Source organism: Chiroxiphia lanceolata, chromosome 3 (assembly GCF_009829145.1).
Source record: "Chiroxiphia lanceolata isolate bChiLan1 chromosome 3, bChiLan1.pri, whole genome shotgun sequence".
NCBI classification, from domain to species: domain Eukaryota; kingdom Metazoa; phylum Chordata; class Aves; order Passeriformes; family Pipridae; genus Chiroxiphia; species Chiroxiphia lanceolata.
Genome location: NC_045639.1, coordinates 116,862,538 through 116,877,191, shown reverse-complemented (window position 1 = coordinate 116,877,191; position 14,654 = coordinate 116,862,538). Strand labels below are relative to the sequence as shown.

At 54.9% G+C, this 14,654-nt stretch overlaps 1 pseudogene; it reads left to right on the top strand.

Moving 5' to 3' along the window:
• LOC116784646 overlaps positions 1-13,442 on the top strand; it is a 46,804-nt pseudogene extending 33,362 nt beyond the window's left edge.
• Positions 13,443-14,654: the final 1,212 nt, after the last annotated feature.

Here is a 14,654-nt window from a genome sequence, read left to right as displayed (position 1 = left end):
CACACACACAGCCTGCCCTCACAACCGTCCCCTCACAGCTCACACACACAGCCCGCCCTCACAACCGTCCCCTCACTCCTCACACACACAGCCCGTCCCTCACAACCGTCCCTTCACCCCTCACACACACAGCCCGCCCTCAACAACCGTCCCCTCACTCCTCACACAACACAGCCTGCCCTCACAACCGTCCCCTCACAGCTCACACACACACACCCGCCCTCACAACCGTCCCCTCACCCCTCACAACACACAGCCCGCCCTCACAACCCTCCCCTCACAGCTCCATCCACAGCCAGCCCTCAGTCCAGCCCTCAGCTCCAGCCCCTCAGCACTCTACCAGTCCCCCTCTCAAGATCAGGCCCTGGGGCAGTTCAGCACTCTCGGGCTCTAGTGCTGGGATTAGACCTTCACAGTTTCACTTGAAACTGCAATCACATGTGCTCCTTCTGGATCGGGCTGTCATAAGTAACCAAAGGAAATTTGCAGATCAGCTTGAAAAGGGCTAATGAAGTTATAAGGTTGTATTAAGTGCTTATGTTATATTAAGCGGTTTGTTATAATCACAATTTCAAATGTTGTGTAATATTCAACCACAAGACTTGTCAGGCTGTGGACTAACAAACCACAACGCAATGATGATTCGTCATGTTATCTTTTGCTGTGATTAAAAGTGCTTGCTCTAAGTGTGTTAATGGGGAGCAAGATGGAGTCGAACAGAAGGGGGTCGACCACGAGGATCGAATTAAGCAACCATCACTTTCAGTGGAAAATTCCAGCATCACGGCCCATAGACACTATTGACCACCAGACTATTGCCTGATACCCCTCAGCAACAGGCTAGCCTGGAAAAAGAGGAACCAACCTGGAATTAGCCCACGAAAGAGGAACCAACCTGGAATCAACCCGCGAAAGGGGAACCAAACAGGACTGAGCCCGCGAAACCAGAGCCAATGGACTAATGAAGTGACACTGGGGGGAGGTGATTGTAAAAGGGTATAAGAACTGCTGTTTACTGTTCCCTCATGCGGACCGCGGCAGGAACACGGGGTTTCCTCCGGTCGCCCACCTAGCCCTTTTGCTTGCTTGTGGCTTTAATAAATTCTTTTATGCTTTGCAATCTAAATTTTGATAGCCTCTTTAGCCATCACAGGGGCAATGCCAGACACAAACACACCCTGGGAGTGCAATGGATGGAGAGCAGCCCTGGGGAGAAGGACCTGGGGCTGCTGGAGGAGAGAGGCTGGACGTACTCCGGCCGTCTGTGCTCTGGCCCAGAACCCCCCCGTGCCCTGGGCTGATCCCACAGGGATGGTGGGCAGCAGGGCAGGGGGGATTGCCCCCGCTGCCCCCTCAGCTGAGACCCCCCCTGCCAGAGCTGCCTCCAGCCCTGGGCAACAGCAGCACAAGGACGTGGAGGTGCTGGAGGGACAGGACACAGGGAATGGCTTCCCCCTGCCAGAGGGCATGGAGAGATGGACATGGGAAGGCTGGGAGGGGGGGAGGTCCTGGCACAGGTTGCCCAGTTCTGGGATTCGATGATCAGGGGTAAGAGGCACAGATCAGGTGGTTTCCAGTCAGGAGCCCCAGGTACTGCCCAGCTCCTGCTGCCTTTCATGGAATCACCGGATTATTAAGGTTGGAAAAGACGTCCCAGATCATCGAGTTCACCTCCCACTGAACAACTTTTCACCCCCAACCAGAACAGCAGTTTCGTTTCCCCCACCCTGCTGCAGACAAAAACCTAATTTACAGGAAATCAGCAGCTGCCGCCCCCCCCCCCCCGGCGCCGCTAAAAGGGGGAAGCCGCAGCGCCCGCAGAGCCGGGCTGTGATCAGCAGAGGGGCTGAGCTGAGCTCTCTCACCTCGGGAGCTCCGGAGGAGACGGTAGGACCTGGGGCTGAGCTGCGGGGCTGGGAGCCGGGATCAACACGGAGCCGGGGGGCTTGTTTGCCTTTTGCTTCCCATCCCGGGGGGTTCCCATGGCTGGGGAGATGCCAGGGAAGGAGCCCTTCCCTTTGCAGCCCGTGCCCGGCCGCAGGCGGGGCCGATCCTGCCCGGCCCGGGCACCCCCAGCCCCAGGCGGGGTGCGGGGGCTGCGCTGCCCGAAGGCAGGACCGGGGGTGCTGGGGCCCTCCTGGGGCCGGGGGTGCTGCCTGTGCCCCGCGCCGCTCCTCAGGGAGCAGGGCAGCGCCGGGGGCATGAGGGCACTCCGGGCCCCTCCTGCTCCGGCCCCAGCCCGGGGGGGACACTTGGTCCTTTTCCTCCCGGGATTCCCCTCCCTTCCAGTGCAAACTTCACCGCCCGCAGCGCTCTGGTCCCTGCTGCAGCCCTCAAGGCACAGGCGCTTCCAGAGCCATTGCCCTGGGGAAGGGAGGGAAGTTGGGAGGGGACAGAGCTGGCCCAAGTGGCCTGAGGGGACAATCTGCTTAAATGTTGCAGAAAGAACATAAGATTTCGAATATGCCCTTGAGCAAATTAAAACTCACACAGGTTATCTGTGTGAGTTTGATACCAAAACTGATTTGATTAATTGCTAAGAGATGCAAAGTTGGGAAATGCTAAGATTACTTCTAGAAGCAGACAGGTGATACCACCGGAAACTAGCTTTCTGCCGAGCTGCTTTTTGCGGCGGGGGCGGGGCTGGGAAGCAGTTTTCTGCCTTTTTTTCTCTGTCTCTGCTGCTTTTCGATGTTATCTCTTTAGCTGCGGGGGGGTGGGGGGTGTGAGGTTGGAGGTTGGAGGGGGTTGTGGGGTGGGTGTGTGTGGGTCTTGGCAGCTTTAGTTCTCTGCAATGCAGCCAGGAAGAGCGGTTCGCTGCTCACACGGAGCTGTGTCCCAGGCTGTGCAGAGTCCTGGTCCAGCTGCACCTTTTGGCCCTCAGAAATGTGGTCAGGGTAGGAGGATAAGATCTAACTCACGCCTGTGCACGGTGGGTGTCAGTCCTCTCCAGGCCGGCAGGGTTCCAGTCTCCGGTGACAGGCAGGCAGCAGACCGGTGGCAGAAAGAAAAGTAAGGGGAACTGGGGAGAGATTCTCAGCTGAGGGAACTGGTTCTCTCTCTCCCTTTGCTCTCTCCCTGATTTTCCCAAGTAGCCCCATTCAGATGTTCGAAGAGATATTTTTGGTAGGAAGCTTTGACAGGTAGAACAATGGCAAACCTTATTTTTGGCATTTCTATGTTATCTGTGTGCTACGCCTGTGGGGGACAATATCCAGCAGGTGCCTTCCTGAGCAGCCACCCCACACCCCGAGGCTCTACTTGCCCAGGGAGCAGCTGCACATCTGCCCCCGAGGGGAATCAGGAGCTGAAGTCCCTCCTTTGCTCTGCCCAGCACGTCCAGTTTTCCTCGCTTCCTCAACCTCCCTTCTGAATCTCCCCAGCCCTTTTTCTTCCCTCTGCTTTTCCCCTCCCCATGCCCCATCCACTGGTGGGAGTGCAGGACCTGCTGGAGGCTCTTCCTGGAGCCCCTTTAGGTCTGGAAGGGGCTCCAAGGTCTCCCTGGATCCTTCTCTTCTCCAGCTGAGCACCCCCAGCTCTCCCAGCCTGGCTCCAGAGCAGAGGGGCTCCAGCCCTGGCAGCATCTCCGTGGCCTCCTCTAGACTCTCTGCAGCAGCTCCACGTCCTTGTGCTGCTGTTGCCCAGGGCTGGAGGCAGCTCTGCAGGGGGTCTCAGCCTGAGGAGGCACAGGGCAGATCCCCCCTGCCCTGCTGCCCACCGTCCCCTGTGGATCAGCCCAGGGCACGGGGGGTTTCTGGGCCGGGTCGTGTCCAGCCCCCCCAGCCCCCCAGGTCCTTCTCCCCAGGGCTGCTCTCCATCCAGTCCACTCCCAGCCTGTCTTTGTGCCTGGCATTGCCCCAACCCGGGGACAGCACCTGCCCTTGGCCTTCTTGACCTTCAGGGGGTTGGCACTGTCCCACCTCTCCAGCATGTCCAGGTTCCTTTTGCAGGGCAACACGGATTCAGGGCCCAGGTGAAAGCCTGCTCTGCTCCCCCCAACCCCACAAAGGCCCTGGGGACTCTTTGCTGACGGGGTAATCCCCCCTGCAGGAGAGGGTTGGCCTCCACTGCTCCCTGCAACCAATCCTCCACGTTGCTGGGTTGCCATCTCCTGACTCTCCTGGTCTTCTCCTCTTAGGATCTGGGGCCTTTCCTTCCCGACTGCTCTTCCTCCGGAATTCTCCAGGGGGTTCCCATCTTCTCCACCCGCCGCCATGTCCCCCAGGCCTGGGCTGTGATGGTGCTGTGTCCCCTGAGCTGGGCACCTTGGCTGCCCGTGTCCTCTGGGCACTCAAGGCTGGGACCAAGAGGAGCATCTGCTCTCAGGTGGGTGAGATGACTCAGAGCCCACGGCCAGGGCACAGGGTGCCTCAGTCTGCACTGGCCAGAGAGGGAAAGCTGACACTCAAGGCTCTGCAAGGCTCCAGGAGCCCAGTGCCAACCCCTGGAGCCATCCCTGGGTTGGGGAGGGTCTGGTGTCCCTGCTGGGATGGAAGCTGAATGCAGGGGAAGGGTTTGTGCATGGAATCAACCTCTCCAGGATCCAACTGAATTGAGACAGAGACACTTCTCAGGTTTGTGGGACGGTGTAGAAAACCCCAAAGGGGTAAAGGCAGGAGTCCAGGGAGAGCACCAGCTCCGTTAGGGTGAGAATCAGGGAATCACAGAAGGGCCGGGGTGGGAAGGGACCCACAAGGATCCTGGGAGACATGGAAAGCTTTACTGAAATCCAGAAAGTTTCCATCAACTGGCTTCCCTTGATCAGCTACGTGGGTTATTGTGGAGTAAAAGGATATTCAGTTTGACGAGCAGCACATTCCCCTCAGGACCCCGTGCTGGCTATGACCAGTGAGTGCCTTGTCCTTCAGGGGCTTTTCAAGAACTCCCAGAACAACCTTCTCCACAATTTTAGCAGGCACTGAAGGGACACTGCCAGGCTTGGAGTTCCCAGGGTCATCCTTCCTGCCCATCTGGAAAACTGGGACAATGTTCCCCAGCTCCCAGCGCTGCCTCTGTGTGCTGGGAGCACCAGCTGGAGCAGCCGGCGAGCAGGAGAGCCCTGTGCTGGGAAGAGGGTGCAGGATGCAGGCAGGGGGGTGGGACGGGCACAGGGGCTGTGCTGGTGCTCCAGGGATCCAGCAATGCCCTCGGCTCTCTGCACTCATGGATTCAGGAGTCCTGTTTGGAGGACTTGGGCGATGTTGAAGGCAGCACCTTCTCCATGGCAGGTTGTGTGGCCACATCCGTGTGTGTGTGTGTGTTGTCTCTGGGATATACACTCAGCTTCAGAGCTGATCCCACAGCAGGCACATCCATTGCCTGGGAAGGAGACCCTGGGCCTCGTGGCATCCCAGCCTGGGCTCCAGCAGCCACGTGGGAGCATCCCCAGGGCCGGAGCTGCTTCAGAGCCTCTTAGAGGAGCCTGGGGCCTCTCACAAGAAACCTTAGGGAAAGTCTCCTTTCTTCCCCCACAGCCATGGCTTCGCAGGACGACACCCAAGAGGGGCATGGAGAGGCACAGCTCCTGGCAGAGGCACTTCAGAAGGAAGGACTGGAGGCTGGATACTGGCTCCCCAAACTCTCCCAGACCCTGGGAGTCCAGTGCACACAAGCCCTGCAACACCTGCAATATGAAGACTACCTTATGTTGGAGTGCCAAGTGCGGCACCCCTGGGAGAAAAGGGCGCTCCAGAAACTCCTGAAAATAAGAGATGACAAAGCAACTTCTGAGGACCAAGAAAAACAGCACTTGAGAGGACAAAGCAGAGACAAGGAGTGACCAAGCAAGTCCTGAACGAGCTGAAAGAAATGCTCGACAGCCACAAGCCACAGCCAGGATGTTGTAAGGCAGAGAGCAGAGGCTCTATGGCAAGCCATGGAGATTCCCAAGGAGTTCTGGCCAGCACCAAAGAAGCCCTTGCGGATGTGCTGGAGAGCATCCAGAAGCAGCTGGAGCAGCAGGAGTCATCAGTGGGCAGGAGGGAGAACATCCCTGACACGGAGGTGCTGAGGCGGGCGTCAGGGGGACTGGCCCTACAGGGCATCTACAGAACCAGCAGGGCTGAAGATGTGCTGGCAAAGCGAGAGCAGCTCCTCAGGGTTCCTGAGGGATTCCAGCTCGCCGGTCCAGAGCAAGGATCGCTGCTTGAGAGCAAGGAGTTCTCCTCCAGTGCAGCAGAATCCACTTTCACCAGGTCCATGGAGCAGCTGGGCTTCAGCATCAGCGTTTCTGCCAAAGCCGAGTTCTGGGGAGTTAAATTGGAAGCTGGTGTAGATCACAGCAGCTCCTCACAGGCACAGGGCACCCACCAGTCCACTCTGAGCAGAGCTACTTTTTGCACCACCAAGTACCAGTACACCCCTCTGGCCTCCTGCTACTTCCAAAGGAACCAGCTTCTCCTCTCGGATGGGGCCCTGCGGGAGCTGCAACACATGGAGCGACTTTTGAGCCTCACTCGGGAAAAAGACCAGCCCAACCTGCTGGAGAGCTTCTTCAGCAGGTTTGGGTCCCACGTCAGTCAGGGTCCCTCCACTTTGGGGGGATATTCTGGTGGAAGGCGTCTACAGGAGGATTCAGAGCCGAGCAGAGGGAGGAGATGAAGCGACAAACATCTGAAGCCCTGAACAGCTTTGTCGGGGCCAGTTTCAGTGCTTCTGGGCCAGTGCAGGAGGGGCCACAGATGTTTCCCAGTCCAGCTCACAGGCTTCTGTCCAGGGCAGAGCTGGAGAGAGCTCCCACACAGAGATTCAGTGTCAGGTGTTCACCACAGGGGGCCCATCAGAGACTGATTCTCTCCCTCAGTGGAAAACGGGGCTCGTGTCCAATAACTCAACGTGGTGCGTTATCGACCGCGGCTTCCAGCTGATCCCGGTGTGGGAGGTCATCCTGTGCAATCACAGCAGGGATTTTCAGTCCGTCTATGGATTGAGCCGCGCCCTCAGGGCTGCGTACAAAGCGCTGACAAATCAGAGCGTCGGCACGGCTTTTGGAGAGGAACTGGCCAGTGCAGTGGAAGAGGCCAGAGAGTTCATGGAGATTGTGAAGACCTGGGAGGGGATGGTGGATGAAAAGAAACTGCTCATGCTGACGGATCTGAAACAGGATCTGAGTGCAAAAACCAAGGACCCCAGAGTCTGGATCAATGGGTGCCTGTCGGACAAAGCCCTGCAGGACTTCCTGGTGAACACCGTGAGGAGTTGCCAGGAGTCACCTCCAGAAAACTCCACCTCTATCAAGGCAATCTTGAGGAGCCTCCTGGATCCTCATATCTATTCTGTCAAGGACTTCCCCCAGTCTTCCTTCATTATGCAATGGATCTTCCAGACTGACCACACGCTTCCCAAAACTCCCAATGTCTCTGAACTTGGAGAACTCCTGCAGACACTGCAGCAAACGATGGAGCACATCCATGCTGTCACCTACGCACCAGGAACCTCTGCTTCTGCCGTCCAGGAAGCAAAGAGAGAAGCCACCCTGACCACAGGCCTCGCAATTCATTCCTTACTCCAGTCTCTCCAGGAAAGGGCTCAGAAGGACATGGAACTCTTGGTGCTCTTAATTGTGACCAGCACAGGGTACCAGGTGGAAAGCAGCACTTTTCAGCACCTCCTTGGCCATGCAGAAATTCAGTACCTGGCCCAGGCAATGGCAGCGGCACACGAGCAGTACGTGACTCTGAAGGAGCAAGATGCTGCCAGAGCTGAGGCCTCCCTTCTGCTGACGGGTCTGACCGTGACACCCCAAAGCAAAGAGCTGTCCCCAGAGCAGAAGAGGGAGCGGTTGCTTTTCATGGAAAGTCACATGGAAGGCTTGTGGTCCACAGGGACAAAGAATCTCCTCCAGAAGCACAGGGAGTGCACAGACTGGGAGATGCTGGAACGTGACTTGAATTCCTTCATCGGTGGGAGCTTGGAGGAAACAGGGGATGATGTGAGGATGCAGAACATACTTAAGGACATGGAAAACACTTTCCAAACAACTGAGCCTTCCAGTCCCTCCAAATCCAAGTCAGGTGCCAGCGAATCCAAAGCCAATGAAGCCACTGCAAACCAAGAGCTCCTCCAGTTGCTCAAGCGCCTTGGACTAGAAAGTCACTATCCCAGAAAAATGGGCACGGGACATTTGCACATCATCTGCAAGACATCTCTGCATGACAGCCAGCCCAGCAAGGACCAGGAACTGCCATTTCACTTCCTGCAGAAGCTCTTAACCGTGGACTATCGGGTGAGGTACCTGACTTGCAGAGATGGGAGCAACCCAGGACTTGCCCCCATGCCAGAAACCACAGAGCAAGAGCACGAACCCTCAGACTCCTTTGAAAACTTTCTCTATCATTTGAAGGAAGCAGCCCCTCGACCTGCAACCAGTGATGGCCATGTGCACCCCATGGACCTCCAGATGGCAATTTTCCACTGTACTGATGACTTCATGAGACAGTCCATTGCAACCAAGTTGGCCTTCTGCCAACTGGCACTGCCCCTGCTGGTGCCCAAGCCAGGCACTGCCCAGATCGAGTTCCCGCTCTGGGCTCTCAGCCAAATCAAAAGGAGCTGGAAAGAGACGGAGAAGTCGGGACAGCAGCCCAGGATGAGCAGTCACAATAACAAACTCATTCATCAGGCAGAGACACCCATCGTGTGCTTCATCCGCATTGGCACCTCTGCCTCCTCTTCCAAGTCTCAGCTCCTCAATGCTCTGCTCAGCAAACAAAGACACGACACTTTTTTCCACCGCCATTGCCGAGGCAGCACCAGAGAGCGTTTGCTGATGGAAGGTGTTGTGGAGATCGCCTGGTACTGTCCCCGGGGAAGCCCCGATGACACCTTTGAGTGCTGTGTGGCTTTCTGTAACCTGCATGGAGACGCCAGGGACCACGGAGCGCAGCTGCAGTTCTTACAGGAGATCTCTGCTCTCAACGTGGCTCTTGTCTCCGACTCTGAGTACATAGATGACAGAGGGACAAAGCTTCTGCATGACTTGTGGCAGTCACAAAGGCCTCTGGTTTGTCTTCTCACTGACAAAGAGAAGGTTGCAGCTGGACAATCCAACAAAGTCATAACAATAGGGATCAAGAACAGAAACGAAGCAGAGATGTTGAACGAGCTCACCAAAACAATCAGGAATCTCCTGGAAGGGTCCAACCCTCATTTCAGCCTGGACGCCTGCCTGGACAAAGCTCGCCAGCACGGATTCTTAGTGGATGAAGATCGACCCGAGTGTGTGACAGCCAAAGCAAAGGCAAAGGAGCTGGTGACCCTTCTGAAGAAGGAGAAGCTGTCTGAGATCAAATCCCAGCTCCTGCCTCTTCAAGGAAAACTGTGGCACCAGTGGTGCCAAAAGGACAAAGAACTCACTCGCTTGCAGGAGAAGGGCAACAGGAGCATCGAGCACCATCGGAGCCAAATTGAATCTGAGAAGGCAGCAATTAGAAGAAAGCAACTAGAGCGAGCCTTCCCCCTCAACCAGTTGATGAAACCATTCCTTGGCTTTCTCCAGTCACAGCCAGCAGATACCAAGAAATATTTCCTGCAGTGGATGAAGGTCTTTATGGATGACCTGTCCTCCGGTCGCCTTGAGGAACTGAGGGGAGACTATCACAAGTTATGGTCTGAAATCCTGGAAAAAAAGAAAAGCAAGGAAAAAACCAGTCTGAACCCTGAATTGCTGAGTAGGTTGGAGGCCCTCTCTGATGAAATCAATGATTCATCCGTTGGCCTGGAGCATCTGTTGAGAGAGGTAGGGCAGATCTATGAAGCTCTGCACTTAAGGAACTCAAAGAATGAAAATGTTGTCAAACTGCCCCAAATGGCAGCAGAGTTGATGGTTTTGGGGTATCCTGTGGAGCTGACGGATGGGGATGCTTCCTACCTGCCCCTGTGCTGGGTGGGAGCAATCTTTGACAGCCTAATTGAGAGGCTGGGGGACAAACGAGTGTTTGTTCTCTCTGTGCTCGGCCTGCAGAGCACAGGGAAGTCAACCCTGCTGAATGCCATGTTTGGGCTGCAGTTCAACGTCAGCACGGGGAGATGCACCCGGGGAGCGTTTATGCAGCTCCTGCCACTGGATGAGCAGCTGCAACAGGACGTGGGCTTTGATTACATGCTGGTTGTTGACACAGAGGGCCTTCGTGCCATAGAGATGGCCAATAAACAGTCCCTGAACCATGACAACGAGCTGGCCACCTTTGTCATCGGCATCGGCAACGTGACCCTGATCAACGTCTTTGGGGAAAATCCCTCAGAAATGCAGGATGTTCTTCAGATCGCTGCGCACGCTCTTCTGAGGATGAAGAAAGTAAATCTTTCCCCCGGCTGCCTCTTTGTCCACCAAAACGTGGGAGAAGTTACTGCCAAGGAGCAGAACATGGAAGGACAAAGACGTTTGCAGGAAAAGCTGGATGAAATGACCGTGGCAGCTGCCCAGCAGGAATGCTGTGACGTCTCCTCCTTCAGCGACGTCATCCGCTTTGACGTGAACACCCACATTCACTACTTTGCTCACCTGTGGGAAGGAAACCCCCCAATGGCACCACCCAACCCCACCTACAGCCACAACGTCCAGCAACTGAAGAGCAAAGTTCTCCAGGCTGCCAAGGAGTCCCAGGGCAGCATTTTGACGCTCTCCAGCCTGAAAGTCCGTATTGGTGACCTCTGGAATGCTTTGCTGAACGAGAACTTTGTTTTCAGCTTCAAGAATTCACTGGAGATTGCTGTGTACAGGAAACTGGAAACTGCCTTTTGTCAGTGGACCTGGAGGCTCAGGAGTCACATCTTAGACGTACAAATGAGACTCGACAACCGAATTCGGAACGGGGACTTGCAGCAAGTCACCAGAGAACACCTGGAAGGGCTCGTGCAAGAGACAAGTGATGCCATCGTGACAGACATGGAAAAGTATTTCAGGGAAGAGAAACACCGTGAGATGCTGGTCCAGTGGAAAGGCAGCACAGAGCGGAAGCTGAAAGAACTAAAAGAGAATCTTCTTCATGAAACTCGGAAGAAATGTGAGAATCTCATTGAATTGCAGAAGACCCAGAGTAAACTGGATGCAAGGAAGTCGGAATATGAAGACGAGCTCCTGCGAAGGAGCAGGGAGTTGGCTCTGACTCTGAAAGGCAAGAGCCTCAGTGAGAGAGAACTGAGAGACAGCTTTACTTCTCTCTGGGCCGAGTGGATTACTGAAGTCTCCCGTGCTGCTCCCCCACTGGAAAGGGTGGATATCAATGTGGAAATAGAAGATGTCCTTCTGGAGCATTTTAAGGAGCCTGGTTTCCATGCACGCATCAGGTCATTTCCCAAACACAGAGGATTTTCCTTGGACTTGAAGAAACATGTCACAAAGAAAAAGAGTTGGAAAACATACCTCGGGTTGAATGTTTCCAATGCTGATGAGAACTTGCAGCACATCACAGACAACATCATAAAGCGTGTGTGGGCAAACATTGATAAGAAGGAACAGGAGAAACGGGATTACAGTCGAACCTTTATTCATGAAATACTCCATGAAGTACAGGAAGGTGTGAACTCCGTCCCCAGTGATGCACCATTTAGTGTTACCAAAGATTACATCATAGATTTATCTCTGTACCTCTGCAGAACAGCAGCAGAAAGGTTTAAAGCCATGCACGAAGCGTTCCAGAAGGCAAATGACCCAGTCACCTACCTGAAAAGCAAGAGAGAAGATTTCTTCAAATGTTTCCAGATTTCCTGTCAAGGAGCCACTTATGTCACAGCTTTTGCTGGTTTCCTCTGTTACAAGCTTGCCCCAGCTCTTCGCCGGGCCGTCTATGAGAGGACGGCTAAAGCCATCGCTGGGGACATGCAGGGGAAAGTCCCAGATTTCCAGGGCAACAGAGCCAATCTGGATGTTTGTATCCTGAGATTCCTGGCACAAGAAGAAAACTTTCAGTATTTCAAGCAGTACCTTCAACACCCAGAACAGTTTTTTCAGTGGTACATTGAGAGACGTGTTGAGAGTTACTGTTTAGGTGAGAGCCGGAGGCTGGAGAACTTTTTAGATTCCTCCCTTGATGTTCTCTATGGAAACATCCTGTCAGCTGTTTTATCATCAACCCAAAGGGTCAAGGACAGAAAAGACCGAAAGGACAAAATCTCTCTCTGGTTGGATGAATTTTGCGGGGAACTGACAGAGCTGATCAACTTGCCCAGAAGTGACCTGAAGGGCCTCGAGCATCAGGAGATCAGAGACATCGAGTTCCTGAGCAAAGCCATGGCAGAAGCACTGCCTGCCATGAAGGACAAACTCAGGAGAGAATTTGCTGTTGCTGATCTGAGATGGTTTGAAAGGAAGCCTCACAACATCCTGGCAGAGCAGTTTTGGGGGTGCTGGGAGCAGTGTCCCTTTTGTGGGGCTGTCTGCACAAACACCATGCAGGGACATGATGGAGACCATCAGCTTCTCTTCCATCGACCACAAGCTTTGATAGGATGGAGGGTCCGAGGAACAGAAGAGCTGGTCATTGATATTTGTTCCAGCAGTGTTGCAAGTGACCGTCGATTCTACCCAACTCCAGAGGATTACCCCATCTATCCCTACAAGAGATACCGGGATGCAGGACCTCCTTTCTCCAATTGGAAAATTCTTCCTGATCCATCCATGCAAGCCTACTGGAAATGGTTTGTGTGTCATTTCAGGACCGATATAGAAACCTGGCATGGTAAGAAATTTCAAGGCAGAGGAGAAATCCCTCAGGCCTGGCAGAGAATTACCAAGCAGGAAGCACTTGCTGAGCTGGACAAGCCTTAGGCCACGTTGATGGAAGGAAGATGAAAGAAGATGAAGGAAGAAGCTCCACGATTTTGCAGTTTAGCAGAACAGAGTACCAGGCTGTCCACAAAATGCTGTTTCAATGCTTATGCTCTCAAGCCCCATGAAGACAATGGGATCCAACTGCTCACAAACTGGGTGAAATAAGGCGCGTGACTCCAGCCGTCGCTCAGAAACTCCCTCGCTTCCTGATCAACCAGAATCCTCTTCCCTTCCTGCCATAAACATTTCCCTCTGCTTTGCCCTTGACCCAAAGAAAAACCCTCCCTGGGCTGCTCAGTCCCATGACCAAGATGGAGCCCAAGTGCCAGGGGAAGAGTAAAGGCAGCACGAGAAAGCCCCAGTTGGATGAGCTGCTCTCAGGAAATAAGGGGCAGTGAGCAAAGCCCAGCTTTCCTGCAGCACTCAAATCCCAGCCCAAAGGGGGAACACTGTGGTACTGGGAAGACCATGGGACCCTCCAGTACCTGTCAGCCGAGGGACAATCCAGGGGTTCTGCTGCAGAGCCAACAACCACGTCCAACCCCCTCCTCAGGTGCCAAGCCACTACCCCCCCTCCCATTAGGTACAGCAAGAGAACTTTACACCAACCAGAAACAAAAGGTGATTACAACTGAAGCCACTCCAGCTCCACCTAAACACAAAGAATTTGTATAAAAGTTGGGGATAGGGGGAAAACTGAGGAAGACTCCCCTGAACCTGCTGGGATCAGCTGAGGGGTTGAACCTCCCTCCGCCCCCAGGGACGCCTGTGGGGTGAGAAATACACTCTGGACAGGTTCAACGCTGCTTTAAGGAGCAGAGCTTTGGTCGGGCTCCCCCCAGAGGATATTGGCAGATTGCTTCGTGTTCCACCTTGGCCTTGCTTCCCAGAGCCCAGATTGCTTTCAAACACAGTTTTGCAGCCAGACGCTGCCGCCAACGCCCACGAACCTTATTAACCTGTCCCAGGCGGTGCTAATAAAGAGTGTTATTCCAGGAACTGGGAGAGGAGTCCTTTCAGTCGCCAGCAGCAGGTCCCACCTTGGCAGGGGCAGGGCCGGCTGAGGGCAGTGCTTCAACTCCCTGCTCCGGAGGGTCCTGTGTGTGCCCAGGGCAGTCGTCCCTGCTCAGGGGCCTGGGCCTGCTGCACTTCCCTCCAGCTCTCAGCCCCACCGGCAGCTGCTCCTGCCCTTGGCCTGGCTGTTGAGCAAAAGCCTTTGCCGTGCCCCCTGTGCAGGATCCCGTGGCCCAGCAGCTTCCTCCCAGCCCCCAGGGCAGCGCCGGTGCTGTCCAGGCAGCCTGGGGGCACTGGAGCCGCGCTCTGGAGAAGCTGGGACCAGCTGGGGCTGCCGCGGTTACAGCCTTGGGGGTTGGAACTGAGGTCGCAGTGCCCCTGCCAGGCTCCCAGGGAGCCAGTTCTGTGAGTGTAAGAAACAGGCACCTGATAACAGCATTTATGTTCGATCCCACAGTCAGTCCCAACAGATCAGGGTACCTGAATCACAGTGACAAGGCTCTCTGGGCAACTCCCACTTTCCTGGGCTCGGTTCCTTCTCCAAACATTTAACCCACAACCTAAAAAGATGGGGGGAAAGGAAGTTTGTTTGTTTGTTTTTTCCCGCGAGAAAGCAGCGGTTTTCCACAGAAAAATTACATTCCCCATATTTCGCAGACACAACACTGTGCTGCTTTTGCCCTGGTGGTGGGGCAAAATCCCGAAGCACTGGCGCCAAACATTCCGATTCTCCCATTAATTCTGGAGGGATGGAGCTGCACACTCCGTGCTCCCGCTAATCCCAGTCGCTGGAGCCGGAACACTCCATGTCTCCGGCTAATCCCAAGCACTGGAGCCACATCCTCCGTGTCTCAGCAGCCGCTGTTCTGGA